Below are 14,326 nucleotides of genomic sequence, written 5' to 3'. Positions count from 1 at the left end.
GATCCTGATAGTAGTCTTCGGGAAAAACAAAGAAAGGCAGGGATGAGGTACGTGTATGCTTCCAACAGCTTGTGAGTTGGGGAATCCATGGAGAGAGAATGGGGAGGTGGTTTTATTGAAGGAACAACAAGCACCTCAATTCCTGGGGCTTCTGGGACACCAGATCTATGGTCCAGGAGATCGAGAGAGGTGAGCACTATGAGGACTTCACCTACAACCCAGAGATGGAGGATGAATGCTCCTAGCAAGTTCAAGTAAGTAGGAGAAGAAAGCAAAGGTTATCTGAGAGCCCATGACTCTTCTTAAGAAGACTTGGTAATAATAACAACAATAGTAATAATAATATTGATCGTTCATCAAGCACTTGCCAAGAGTTAGGCACTATCCCAAGTAAATGCACATATTAATCCTACTTAAGGTTCACAATTACCCTTTGGTTCAGGCACTATTATTTTTTCCATTTTACAAAGGAGGAAATTAAGACTTAGAGAGATTAAATGACAGAGCCAGATTCTAATACAGGCCAAGCTGCATACAACACCTGTGCTTTCAATTTCTATACTCACTCCATCAATTTGCTTGTTTTGGCTTCTGGACCTTGGCAAAGCCGCTCTCTTAATCTGTACTTGTTAGGGTAGACATGCAGTTTATGTAGACATGCTAAAGGGATCTATTGCACTTGGCAGCAAGAATATTAGATAAGTTATTACCAAAATCCAAACAAAAAATAGTTCAATGGAGTAATTATGGGTAGGAGACTGATAGTTGTGAGCTTATCAGTGAGAAGTGAAAAGAAATAGAAATCGCTAATGTAGTTCACTCTTTTAATAAACATGAAGGGGAAAGAACAAAAGAAAAGATACAGAATTAGAGAAGCAACTTGCAAAAGAGGAAGGAAACTGAAAAACTGCTGCAAACTCATTTTTCTCCTACCCAACAGCCACTCCCCACAACCACCTACCTGTACTACACCTTGTTTCTTGCTAAAAGGACTCTAATTTTGGTCAGAATAGCAGGGAGCTCACCACTAGGACATAAATTATGATTGGTCTAAGGCAGTTCTTTTCCAGTTCTTTTCAATTATACCAGAAAGTTTGTTTTGCTATTTCTACACCTTTTCATCCTTTGTGGTAGAGTATATTTGTTATTCAGCAAATATTTAATCTCCATTTACTGCACACCCCACCCCATGGGAAGAAAATCGTTCTCTGTTCCACTGAGGTTGAGCTGGTTTGACAGCTTTTTGGCTACTGGAATGTTTGTGAGCATAACACAAGGGGGCTTTTTAAACATGTGTACATGGTTTGTATTTATTTGTGAGGCATCTGCCGTCTTCACAAGAGGAGCATGCCTTGGAGAGTCAGAAGTCTCCCAAAGAAAGCCTTCTAGAAAAGACTTAAACCTGACCCTTAGCCTAAAGCAGAGCCTCCCCAGACAACCTGCAGATCCGTGAGAGAAAAAATGAGTTGGCCACTGAGATGTGAGAGTTGTTTGTTATCCAACAATATGATAGTGATAAGTAACTGATAAAACATTACTTTTTTCTTTAACAAAAAGAGAACAAGACTAATCTCAAATAATTGGCAGGCAACTATACCCAAATGAGACATAATAACATTAGCATTTGTGATTTTATTGTATTCACTTTTCATTTTATTTGTTTGTGGCATGTAAAACTTATGTTTTAACTATAGTAAGAATTCAGAGCATTTTCATTAATGTATTTTTTCTTTGAAAATATTTTTAAGAGAAGCAATGTAAAAAACATTGAGTAAATAAAAGGAGAGGTAACAGTGTATGATCGTAGCAAAAAAAAAAAAAAAAATTCAATGCAGGTGAGGAATCAATGGCTGAAGTTTGATAAACATTTGAATAGGAGGAGAAGTGAAGGATGGAACCATGAGGAAAACCCAAAGGGCAGGGCAAGTAGTATCATTTTACCTAAAAGGAAGTAGTCAAGGATCCATGGGAAAAGTAGCTAATTTTAGAGTTGAAGGCTACGAGTCTGAGTTCTAGTTCTGTTACTAATGGGAAGTGCCTGCCCATACTGAACTTCAGTTACCTCACCCAGTCAATAAGAATGATCCGGCATCACCACCAAGATGCAGTAGAGATTGCAGCAGACCATGTCTGTGGAAGCACCTATCAGGGTTCAGGTAAACAACTAGGAAGAAATGAATGTTTAAGAGGTGCTAGTGTGAAGGATGGGTTGGGGCAAGTGAATGAAGCTGCCTCTGCAATTTGGGGGCTGTGAACAGAAATAACCCCTTGCTTCATTTTATATACCTTTGATCGGTCAATCAAGAGAGGTTGCCTGCCCACAGAAGAGGATGTGAAGGGGAGAAATTAGCAGACATTGGAGGCTGGGCAGGGAGAGGAGGGTATGCACAGATATGAAGATCCAGCTTTTTGATGGAGTCAAGATTTTGTTTTGGTCATTTTTTTAATCCAGTCTTGGGTGACCTCCCATCTCCTATGTCCATACAGGAGCTGGATACTCTAAAAAGAAGAGGGTCCTGGAAAAAGAGAAACAGAGATTATGGGACTGTGAGCTGGATGAAGAGCCCATCCAATCAAATGACCCACAATTTATTTGGGTCAGAGGGAGGATTAGACACACCAGCAAGCTAAGCAGAAGAATTTATGAGAGAACATGATATCTGAAACTTGTAATTCAGAAAGAGGCCTACTAAGTGATAGCACCATCCTCAAAGAACCATCATTGTCTTCTCTTGTCATTTTGTTTACCTTTCATATGCCTAATACCAAAGGATGCTCAGAAGCTGTTAAAGAATTTTAGTAAAAACACTCACCCACCACTATCACAGTTCTCCTCCCCGGCAGTAAATAATGCTGGCTATTTGTGAATCTTTCCAGTGATATCTGAGGGAGAATATGGAGGGAGCCAGATGGTGAAGAGCTTAGTTATCGTCTCTCTTCTTACTTATGTGTGCTATGGTTAACACTCTGTTGGAGCTCCCTCTGGCCTCTGCTGCAAGAGAGAACTCGCTAGCTGTCAGGTCCTTTCTTCATCTCTCCAGCAGTCTGAGCAGAACAGGAAAAGCCTCAGAAATGTCTGCCACTATGATTCTGACCTGGACACATAGATCAGCATTTCAGCTGGTATTACCCTAGAAGCCAGATGCTGTCTTGGTGTCCAGGGGCTCTCTGCCAGGGCATGGTCACCTTGGAAAGAGATAGGCCCAGGGACTCTCACCTCTCAATAATTGGCTTTTGTAACAGACTTGGGTTTCCTGAATCACAGTATGGGGTACAGAATAGCCCAGACAGTGAGCTGGTTCTTGGCGACTCCAGGGCCAATCTAGTAATAATGTGATTAAATGGCATGAGGACAGATCTCAGCTTTAGCAACTTTATTATTTTCTGAAAATGAAATCTTCATCTCAATGCCCTTAGCTACCTTAGTACATAGTGCCTTAACACTGTAGAGTTTCTCGTTTGCAGAGGTCCAGTTGATTTCCAAGTTAACTGTTTCCTTCTAAGGATGGTACCAGCTAAAGATTGAGCTTCTTCGGCAGAGCCAGACCTGATAAATATAGCTCAACTAGCCAAAGATGGCGACAAGGACACACCTGGCCGAAGATGTCCTGGTCACTACCCCCACCACTCCTCCAAGATTCCCAGACACACCCAACCAATATAGCTACAAAAGAAAAACAGACAAAACCCAATTACTAATAGCTGCTTTTTCCACCAGGTGGCACCCAAAATCTTGCTTTCATTTATCTGACAAGCAACTACTAGTGCCTGATATTATCCTATGCCCTGGGACACAGCTTTTTAAACAACAACAACAACAAACAACAACAGTTTCCGGCCAAGCATAGTGGCTCACCTCTAATCCCAGCAGTTTGGGAGGTAGAGGCAGGAGGATCACTTGAGTTTAGGAGTTGGAGACAAGCCTAGGCAACACAGGGGGCTCCATCTCTATGAAAAATAAAAAATAAATGAAATTAGCCTTGCATGGTGGTGTGCATTTGAGCCCAGGAGGTATAGGCCACAGTGCCACTGAACTCAAGCAAGACCTGTATCTCCATTTAAAAAAAAAAGTTTTCTACCTCACAGAACTCAGTCTACTTGTAGGGAATGTGGGAGGCAGAGGCACACAATAATTAAGATTTATAAGCAAAATATAAAATAGAATAGGCTGTGATAAGTAGCATGGAGAAAATTAAGCAAGTAAGAATCAGTAATTGCTATTTTTTTCTATTTTGAGGGATAGAATATTTCTGGGATATAATAAAATAGTGTACTGTCTTTTATTTTTCAATTGAGAAACTGGATTCATGTACTTTTAACAGCTTTTTTTCTGTTTGTTTGTTTGTTTTAAACAGGATCTTACTTTGTCACCTGGGCTGCAGTGCAGCGGGGCAATCACAACTTAATGTGTGACTCCTAGCCTCAAACAATCCACTTGCCTCAACCTCCCAAGTAGCTGGGACTACAGAAACACATCATCACTCCCAAATAATTTTTAAATTAGCTACACACTTTTAACCCATCAGATCTCACGAGAACTTACTCACTGTTAAGAGAACAGCAAGGGGAAAATCCGCCTCCAAGATCAAATCACCTCCCAGCAGATCCCTTCCCCAACATTGGGAATTATAATTCAACATGAGATTTGGGTGGGGACAGAGAGCCAAACCATATCAGGGCCCTTCATGGGTAGTCTGGCTTCTTTTATGGTTGCCCAGATTCCCTGAGACCATGGCATAGATTGCCAGTCTTGTTCAATGTTAGGCCTAAACCAGTATAGCTATGTCTACGACATTCTCTTGGAGAAAAGAAATCACGAGCCAGCCAAGATTCAAGGGTGAGTAGTCAGCCAGAAATAGCCCCATCTTTCAATTGGAAGGTTGCCAAAGAATTTGCAACCATCCTTAAACCCACCACAAGGACTTACTAAGCATGAAGCTCTGTGGTAGGAGGTGGGGCACAGCTGTAATGAAAAGAGTCCAAGTCCCTGTCTTCATGAAACTTACATTCTATACAGGAACACGTGCAACATCAAGTAGGCAAATTTTAAAAGACATTTCAGATGATGGACAATGTGACAAAGAAAATCAAACAGGAAAAATGGATAGCTTGATGGAGCAGAAGGAGGGACTGGTCTTGGGTAGGTTGGCCAGAGAAGACCTCTCTGAGAGGTGAAGAGAAGGAACCTTCCTATGAAGATCTGGGGAATGCTCCAGGCAGAGAGAACAGGTTAGAGTGAGCGCCAGGAAAATAGACGGTGGTGAATAGTAACGCCTGGAAAAAATGTCAAAAGACTGGAGGAGAGAGAGTAAGAAAAGATGGAGACAGGGAGTGAGAGAGAAAGAAAGAACATGCTGTACTTTTTATGGGTTGAATTGTATGCCCCCTCCCCAAATTCGTATTTTGAGGTCCCAATCTCCAATACCTTAGAACGTGACCTTATATGGAAATAGGGTCTTTACAAGGATAATTTTGTTAACATGAGGCATTGGGATGGGCCCTAACTCAGTATGACTGGTGCACTTACAAAAAGAAGAAATCTGGAGACAGAGATGCACATTAACGAGGCTGACATTACGTGAACATGAAGATAGGCATCCACAAACCAAGGAGAGAGGCCTGGAACAGATCCTTTCTTTCTCTGCAGCCCTCAGAAGGAACAAACCCTACCAGTATCTTCATTGTGGACTTCCAGCCTCCAGCACTGTGAGACAATCAATCACGTTGTTTAAGCCACCTATCCTGTGTTATTTTGTTAGGGCAGCCTTAAAGCAGGACATGAAGGCTTTCTCCCCAGGAGATAATGGCAGGACAGTTAGTCAGAGGGCAGAGTAGACTGCATTACAGAGTTCAAAATTTGCTCCAAGGGCATTTGGAAGCACTGTAGGGTTTTGTTTTGTTTTTTATTTTAGCTTGGGGAATACAGGTGCGGGTTCGTTACATAAGTAAATTGGATGTTGTGGGGGTTTGGTGTACTGACTGTTTTATCACCCAGGTAATAAGCATAGTACCTGATAGGTAGTTTTTCGATCCCACCTTGGGATCCCAAAGTGCTGGAATAGGTAGTGATCTACCCGCCTTGGCCTCCCAAAGTGCCGGAATTACAGGCATGAGCCACCATGCCCTGCAAGAAAAACTTTTATGCGTTGTTGTTTTTTCAAATTTCATTTAGTTGTTTAGGTGTGTTTTCTTGCATCTCATTGACCTTCTTTAAAATAATTATTTTGAATTTTTTTCAGACAATTCATAGATATCCAATTTTTTTGTGGTATGTTGCTAGGGCTTTGTTAATTTTTTTGGTGGTTTCATGTTTGTCTGATTTCTTGTTATTCATGTAACCTTTCCATCTGTGCATTTGAAAGAGCAAATGCTTCTTCCAGGCCTTAGAAACTGGTTTTAGCCGGTTTGTGTTCTGTTAGATTCCCAGGCGGATGAGTTTGCCTATGGGATTGTAGCCAAATGCTTTTGGAGCCAGGTAACATGACTGCTGCTGGGTCCACATGGAGTTCACAGTTGGTGAGCCTACTCTAGCAGGCGTGGATCCTGTCTGGGCCCAGGGTGGTCTCTACTGTCTCCAGGACCTTGGTCCAAAGGGCTGGTACTGGGCTGATGGTCTACTTCAAATGCACAGGAACAGGCCTGTTACCTGGTTTGTGAATGGCTATGACTCCTCCAGGTCCCCAGGGGGGCTTTTGCTGAACCACTGGGTGAGACCTTGGACAGGCGGTACTGCTCCAGTCTGCAGCTGAGAGGGGCGGAAACCAAGTTTCAGGGCTGCTTCAAGGTCTACAACTGAGACTGAAATCTTCAGGCCTGTCTCTGGTGTCACTGATGGGCGTGTCTCACAGTGGGTCCCTGGGCAGGCAGCCATGCTCTCGATCTGTAGCTAAGTGAAGTTGGAGCTGAGATTCAGGGCCTTTCAAGATCTGCTATGGGGACTGAGGTTGGCAAGTATGACCCTGGGGACTCACATGGGTTTGTCTCCCAGCTATTCCCTGATTGGGCAGAACTGCTCTTAGATCTCAGCTGAGGGAGCCTTGGGCTGAAATTCAGGGTCATTTCAGGATTTGCGATGTGACTGAAGTTGGCAAGGGTGTCCCAGTGGCACAGACGGGCAAGTCTCTCAGCAGCTCCATGTGCAGGCAAAATTGCTCTTGGGCTGCTGCTGAGAGGGTTTGGAGGCAAAATTGAGGGCCCTTTCTGGTCTGCTTGGGGACTAAAATCCAAAATCCTGCCCTAGGGACTCATATGGACATGTCTTCCTCTGGGTCTTTATGCAAGCAGGACTGATTGCATACTGCAGCTGAGATAGGCTGGAGTTGAGTTAGAAGGTTGTTTCAAGGCCTCAGTTGAGGCCAAATTCAGTGGGCCTGTTTTCTGATGTACTACTGTGCATGACTCCCTCCTGTCAGACCCCTAGGCAGATGGTTTCGGTAGCAGGATCAAGTCCAAATAGGGCTTTCACCAAACATGAGGCAGATGGGGCCATTTCCAAATCCAGAGTTAGGACCACAGTCAATGAGTTTGTCACCCATGTGTGGGTCTACCCTCTCAAAACAACTCTCCTAGGTCTTGGGCTCCACTGGGGTTTTACAACTCCTGCCTAAATCCTCAGGTTCTCACAAAGGCACTTTTGCCTGTGAATGGATGAGCAATTATTGTTGCTATTGGGGAATGTGAGTGGGGAACTAACTACTCTGCCATCTTGCTGACATCACTTCCTAGCTTCCTTTGTTTCTGTGGAGAAGTCAGTGGTAATTTGAACAATTGTCCCACATGTGTAATGTATGATTTTCTTCTGTCTTCTTTCAAAATGTTATCTTCTTTTTGATTTTAAGAAATTTGATTATGACATGCCTAAGTATTGTTCTTTTTTGTATTTCTCCCATTTTAGATTTTTCTAATATTCTTGGATCTGTAAATTTATATCTTTCACCAAAATCTGGAAAACTTTTGGTCATTATTTTTTAAAATATTTTTTCTGTCTTTTTCTGGAACTCCGTATACATACATATATATATACACACACACACCCCCCACATACATTGTTCCACGATTCACTGAGGCTTCACTTTTTATAAAAATATTTTTCTTTCTTTTTCTTATAAAAAACTTTTTCTGAAGAAAACAGTTCTTCAGACTGTTAATTTCGTTTGAACTAATTTCAAGTATGCTAAATTTCTTAGATCTCCAATATGCTATAAGGTCCATTAAGTTCATTTTTAATTTAGAGTAATACATTCTTAAACAGTCTCAATGTTAAAATCATTTCTATTTGTCCACTAACTTTTTTATTGTTCATACTGAACGTATTTTTTTTTAGTCCTTGAGCATAATCATTACAGCTATAGCACTGTTATTGAAATCCTTCTCTACTATTTCCAACATCTGAGTCTTTAGTTTTCTCCATTGATGTTCTTTTTCTCTTGCAAATGAGTCATGTGTTCCTGTGTCTTTGTGTATCTAGTAAGTTTAGATTTTATATTGAACATTGTCATTAATATACTGTAGAGATTCTGGATTTTTTTTTGTTTATTCATTTCTTTTGGCAGGTGGTTAACTTGACTATACTCAAACTCCAAACTCTTTTCCCTCTGTAGTGCCCAGCATCTGAAAATACCATTCATTTCTGTTAGCCTGAGGCTGCATGGATTCTGTGTATTTCAGGGATCAACCATGGATTTGGGCAGAATTCATACACAAAATTTGAAGCTCCTCTTCTCTGACTCTCTCTCTTGAAATTTTTCCATAAAAATTGAAAACTCATTCAATGCCATTTATTTATTCAAAGGTAGACTTTTCCTAATTTATTTTTGTGTTACCTGATCTCTAATGCACTCTGAAGTTGCTATTTATATTTTGTCCAGGGCTTATAGTTGGTACCTATCAAAAAGTTGATCCTATGTAAAATACTACATAGTACATCTGACTTCGAGATACTTGAAGATCATGATACCTGAAGCGAAAGCCCTACAATTATAATTCCAGTTGTGAATTATTTGATTTATCTGTGCCACCAATACTCATTGTGAGCATGTGAATTTTAGCTTACCTAGAAAAATCAACTTCAAAATCATCCTCTTTTATGATAACTCATCTATACTTTTATGGTAACTTGGCTTTAGTTGGCTATACTTTCATACTGTATACTTTTATACTCCAAAATCATCCTCTTTTATGAAGACATCCTGTTTTATAACTTGGCTATACTTTTATACTCTCCTACATTGTCTTAGGAACTCCTAATATGTCTTTTATATGTCTCTTTTTTTTTTGTCTTTTTTTTTTTTTTTTTTTTTTTTTTTTTTTTTTTTAGACGGAGTCTCGCTCTGTCGCCCAGGCTGGAGTGCAGTGGCCGGATCTCAGCTCACTGCTCAAGACAATGTAGGAGAGCATTTTTGATTGGAACCAGTGCTCAAGATTCAAGCTAAGCTTTATTCTGCCTCAGAGCATTTTCACTTCCTGGAATTCTGACATGTTGACTCTAGAAATCAAAACAAAATATGATTTGTAATGGCCTGTGTGTTCTTTTGAAACAGATTTATAAGAATAAAAACAACCCCATCATAAAGTAGACAATGGATATGAACAAACGGTTCTCAAAAGGAGACATTTATTCCGCCAACAAACATATGAAGAAAAAAGCTTATCATCACTGGTCATTAGAGAAACGCAAATCAAAATCACACTGAGATACCATCTCACGTCAGTCAGAATGGTGATTATTAGAAAGTCAGGAAACATTTGGGAGGCCAAGGTGGGCACATCACAAGGTCAGGAGTTTGAGACCAGCCTGGCTAACATGGTGAAACCCCATCTCTACTAAAGATACAAAAAATTAGCTGGGCAGGGTGGCGCATGCCTGTAATCCCAGCTACTTGGGAAGCTGAGGCAGGAGAATCGTTTGAACCTGGGAGATGGAGGTTGCAGTGAGTCGAGATTGCACCATTGCACTCCAGCCTGGGCAACAGGGCAAGACTCTGACTTATAAAAAAAGAAAACTCAGGAAACAATAGATGCTGGCAAAGCTGTGGTGGAGAAATGGGAACACTTTTACAATGTTGGTGGGAGTGTAAATTAGTTCATTTTTGTGAAAGACGGTGTGGGGATTCCTCAAGGACCTAGAACCAGAAATACTATTTGACCCAGCAATCCCATTACTGGGTATATACCTAAAGAATTATAAATCTTTCTACTATAAAGATACATGCACATGTATGTTTATTGCAGCACTATTTACAACAACAAAGACTTGGAACCAACCCAAATGCCCATCCATGATAGACTGGATGAAGAAAATGTGGCACATATACACCATGCAATACAATGCAGCCATAAAAAAAGAATGAGTTCATGTCCTTTGCAGGAACATGGATGAAGTTGGAAGCCATCATTGTCAGCAAACTAACACAAGAACAGAAAACCAAACACTGCATGTTCTCACTGATAAGTGGGAGTTAAACAATGAGAACACATGGACACAGGAAAGGAAACATCATACACCAGTGCCTGTCAAGAGGTTGGGGGAAAGGGTAGGGAGAGCATTAGGACAAATACTTAATGCATGTGTGGCTTAAAACCTAGATGATGGGTTGATAGGTGCAGCAAGCCACCATGGCACATGTATACCTATGTAACAAGCCTGCACATTCTGCACATGTATCCCAGACTTAAAGTAAAATTTTTTTAAAAACGATTCTAGTTGGGTCTATCTGGCTCTGAAGTTTCTTTTTAAAAAATTATAACAGCCACCCTTTGAAAAGCACTTGCTGTATGGTAGACATTGTCAAGTGTCTTCCGAACATTATTTCAAATCACTCCTTCCACAGTATATAAGTCCATGCAAAACTCAATCTGAGATGAGTGGGGAAGTCATTGGTCAATTTACATGGCATGGTTGAACAAAAATAAAACCACACTGGAATTTTCTATTGTCATCAATTCCAGAGTGTGGAGAAGCATGGCAGAAGGATAGAGACAGCCTATAAGCAGGAAAAACTAGCTTAAATAAAATCAGGATTCAAGTCCTATTCCTGCCTTCTACAGCGTCTGTGACTTTGTACATGCTATATAATCTTTTCAGCTTTCGTTTTTTTCATATATAAATTAGGACCTACCATTTATATTATTGAAGAAGTCAAAGGCTGAGATTCATCCTTGATTCTTTTTATTCATTTCCTATCAAAACCATCAACAAGTCCTCCTAAGGTTATCTTAAAAATCTATCCCACATCCATCTGCTTACCTCCATCTCCAGTGCTGTAACTTTTGTCTGAGCCACCATCATTACTTGTTTAGTCTATTGCAGTGCCTCCCAACTGGCATCCCCACATCCATTCTTGCCTCCTTAAAATATCTTCTCCACAGAATTGCCACAGCGGGCTTTCTAAATGCAAATCTGACCTCTTTTTCTGAATGTTTTACTTTCCTGTATTACTTTATTTCAAAATCAAGTCACCAAGAAAATGAGTTACTTAATAGGATCATGTCTCTTTCCTCTTATGTCTTCACAAGACTCCCATGCACTCACTGATTGCACTTAGAATAGAATCCAAACTCCTTATTATGCCCATAAAGATTCTTACTGGCGTGTGTCCTGGTTGTGTCTCTGACCTCACACTTTATCACACTTCTCCTCACTCAGTAATCTGCCATTCCAGCCCCCTACCTATGCCTTGAAAATGTCAGCCTCAGGCTTTGCACTTCCTGTGCCTTCTACCTGGAGTTCTTTTTCCCTAGCTGGCTGCTTCTCCTCCTTCAGGTCTCAAAATGTCACCTCTTAAGGGAGAACATCCTTAGCCACCTCCCCACACTTGCTCCATCATATTGCCCTGTTCTGTTTTCTTTTTGGCAGTATCACCATTTGAAATCCTCTTGCTTAATTAATTGACTTTTTGCTTATTGGTTTTTGTCTTTCTATCATAGGCATGTAAACGTCTTGAGAGCCCCAACCTTGTCTTATATGTTCAAAGCACACCTAGAAGATGTTCCTTAAATATCCGCTGAATGAATGAATGTATCATAGGTTTTCTATAATAACCAGAGGATAGCAAGTGCAAAAAGCTGAAGTTGGTAGGATATTTAGCTACATGAAGTCACTCAGACAACAAGGCTGATAGAGACTTTGCCATTTTATGATGTCACTATCTCCATATATGGTTTCCAGGAGCATTGAATAGGGGAAGAGAGTACAGAAAACTCATACTTGCTCTTAAATAAATGCCCTAGACCAGAAGTGACTTGTATCACCTCCACATGGAGTTTATTGTTTAGAACTAGAGTTTAATGGCCTCACTCTAGCTTTAAGAGAGGTTGGGAAATGAAAGAGGAGCATGCATAGAATGTTTGGAGAGTTCTCCTTTGTCTGCTGTATACCCCTTGCTAAAGATGAGAAAATTGAGGAAAAGAGGGATAAGAAATCTGCTCAATGCCACAGAGCTAGTAACTGGTAAAAGCTGGACTCAAGCCCAGGCTGCCTGGTGCCAGAGCCTGTCTTCTTGTCCATATCCTCATGTTGCAGTTCCACAGGGGAGACCTACTGAGATGCAGACAGTGTGTCAAGGGCTTTTCCTCCTGTCTCCATTCTTTTCTGAAAAGTGACTGCTCCTTTTGCTTCAGTAACAGAGGTTTTTTGTTTGTTTGTTTTTTGTTTTTGTTTTTGTTTTGGTACTTTGATGCTTTGGGTGTTTAAAGTTTAGCTTACCACAGACAGTCAACTAGCCCTGCCTTCTCAACTCTCCAGTGACTGGCCACAGAAAGCTAAACATTAAACACCTGAAGTATCATAGCTTGCCACATGGTCCTGTCAGGGATGTCCTGGGTGTCTCCAGAAATCTTTAGCCATGACTTTGATCAGAAATAATTTCTTCCCAGATTCAATGAAAACACTGGAGATCCCTCATTCTCCAACAATACCCCAAAAATGGCTCCAGTAGAAAAGTCATAGTACAAGCCGCTACCTATTACTACCTCGGTTTATCCAGTGCAATATCACTATCAACCCTCCATCTAAATGCCTGCTCCAGGTGCTTTACAGGCTTGGTGTCACATAATCCTTTCAAAGATCCTATGCAACAGATCTTATTGACAAATCCCGCTTCATTTTACAAATGACAAGACCAAACTTTGAAAGGAAAATGGTTCACCCAAGAGCTTTCTTGTAAGTGCCTGAGGTTGGACTTCAGCTCAAGACTTTGGGATTCCAAAGACCCTGCATTTTACCAGGATACCAAATTGTTCCTCTGAGAATCCCAAGTGAACAAAAAGAGCCAACATCGATTATGCCCAGCACCGTGTGCTACATGCTTTTTATAAATTATTTCATCTAGTTCTTTCATGTAGTTCAAACAAATGAAGAAGTAAAGAAAACACCCTAGAGGTAGGCATTGTTGTTACCTTTCCTATTTTACAAATAAGGTAGGTGCTGGGTGCTGTGGCTCATGCCTGTCATCCCAGCACTTTGGGAGGCTGAGGGGGACAGATCACCTGAGGTCAAGAGTTTGAGACCACCCTGGCCAACACGATTTGGAAGGCACAACTGATTGATTTTGGTGGGGATTTATCTTCCCAGCTGAGGAGCCACAGGGAGGAAGGAGAGAGAGAAACTGTTTAGGACACAGCTGAGCTAGGTTTCTATTTTTAATAGAAAACCAGTCTCTACCAAAAATACAAAAATTAACTGGGTGTGGTGGCGGGCACCTATAATCCCAGCTACTTGGGAGGCTGAGGCAACAGAATCACTTAAAACCAGGAGGCGGAGGTTGCAGTGACCCAAGACCATGCCATTGCACTCCAGCCTGGGTGACAACAATAGATTCCGTCTCAAAAGCAATCAAAAACCAATTAAGGAAGGTGAAGCCAAGAGCAAGGAGGTCCACAAAGATCACACGGAGGTTAAGTGGCAGACCTAAGCTCAAACTCAGACCTTTCTATCTCCAGACCCCCAGAGCCCAGGCTCTTATCTATTAGGCTACGCTGCCTCTCAGCTGTCATTTAAGGGAGACAATGGGGATGTAGGGCTGGGAAGGAGGAGCAGGTTAGCCATAGAGAACTAGTGAAAATGCACCATAGGACCTGGTTCATTCACACCCCTAGCCATGCCACAGGAATTGGAGATGACTTCATATACATGGTTTGTTTCTCTTTTTTTTTTCTTTTTTGAGGTGGAGTCTCATTCTGTCGCTCAGGCTGGAGTACCATGGCATGATCTTGGCTCACTGCAAGCTCCACCTCCCGGGTTCACACCATTCTCCTGCCTCAGCCTCCAGAGTAGCTGGGACTACAGGTAGCCGCCACCACGCCTGGTTAATTTTTTGGATTTTTAGTA

This window comes from Macaca thibetana, chromosome 20 (assembly GCF_024542745.1).
Source record: "Macaca thibetana thibetana isolate TM-01 chromosome 20, ASM2454274v1, whole genome shotgun sequence".
NCBI classification, from domain to species: Eukaryota; Metazoa; Chordata; class Mammalia; order Primates; family Cercopithecidae; genus Macaca; species Macaca thibetana.
Note: the sequence above shows the minus strand (reverse complement) of the source record.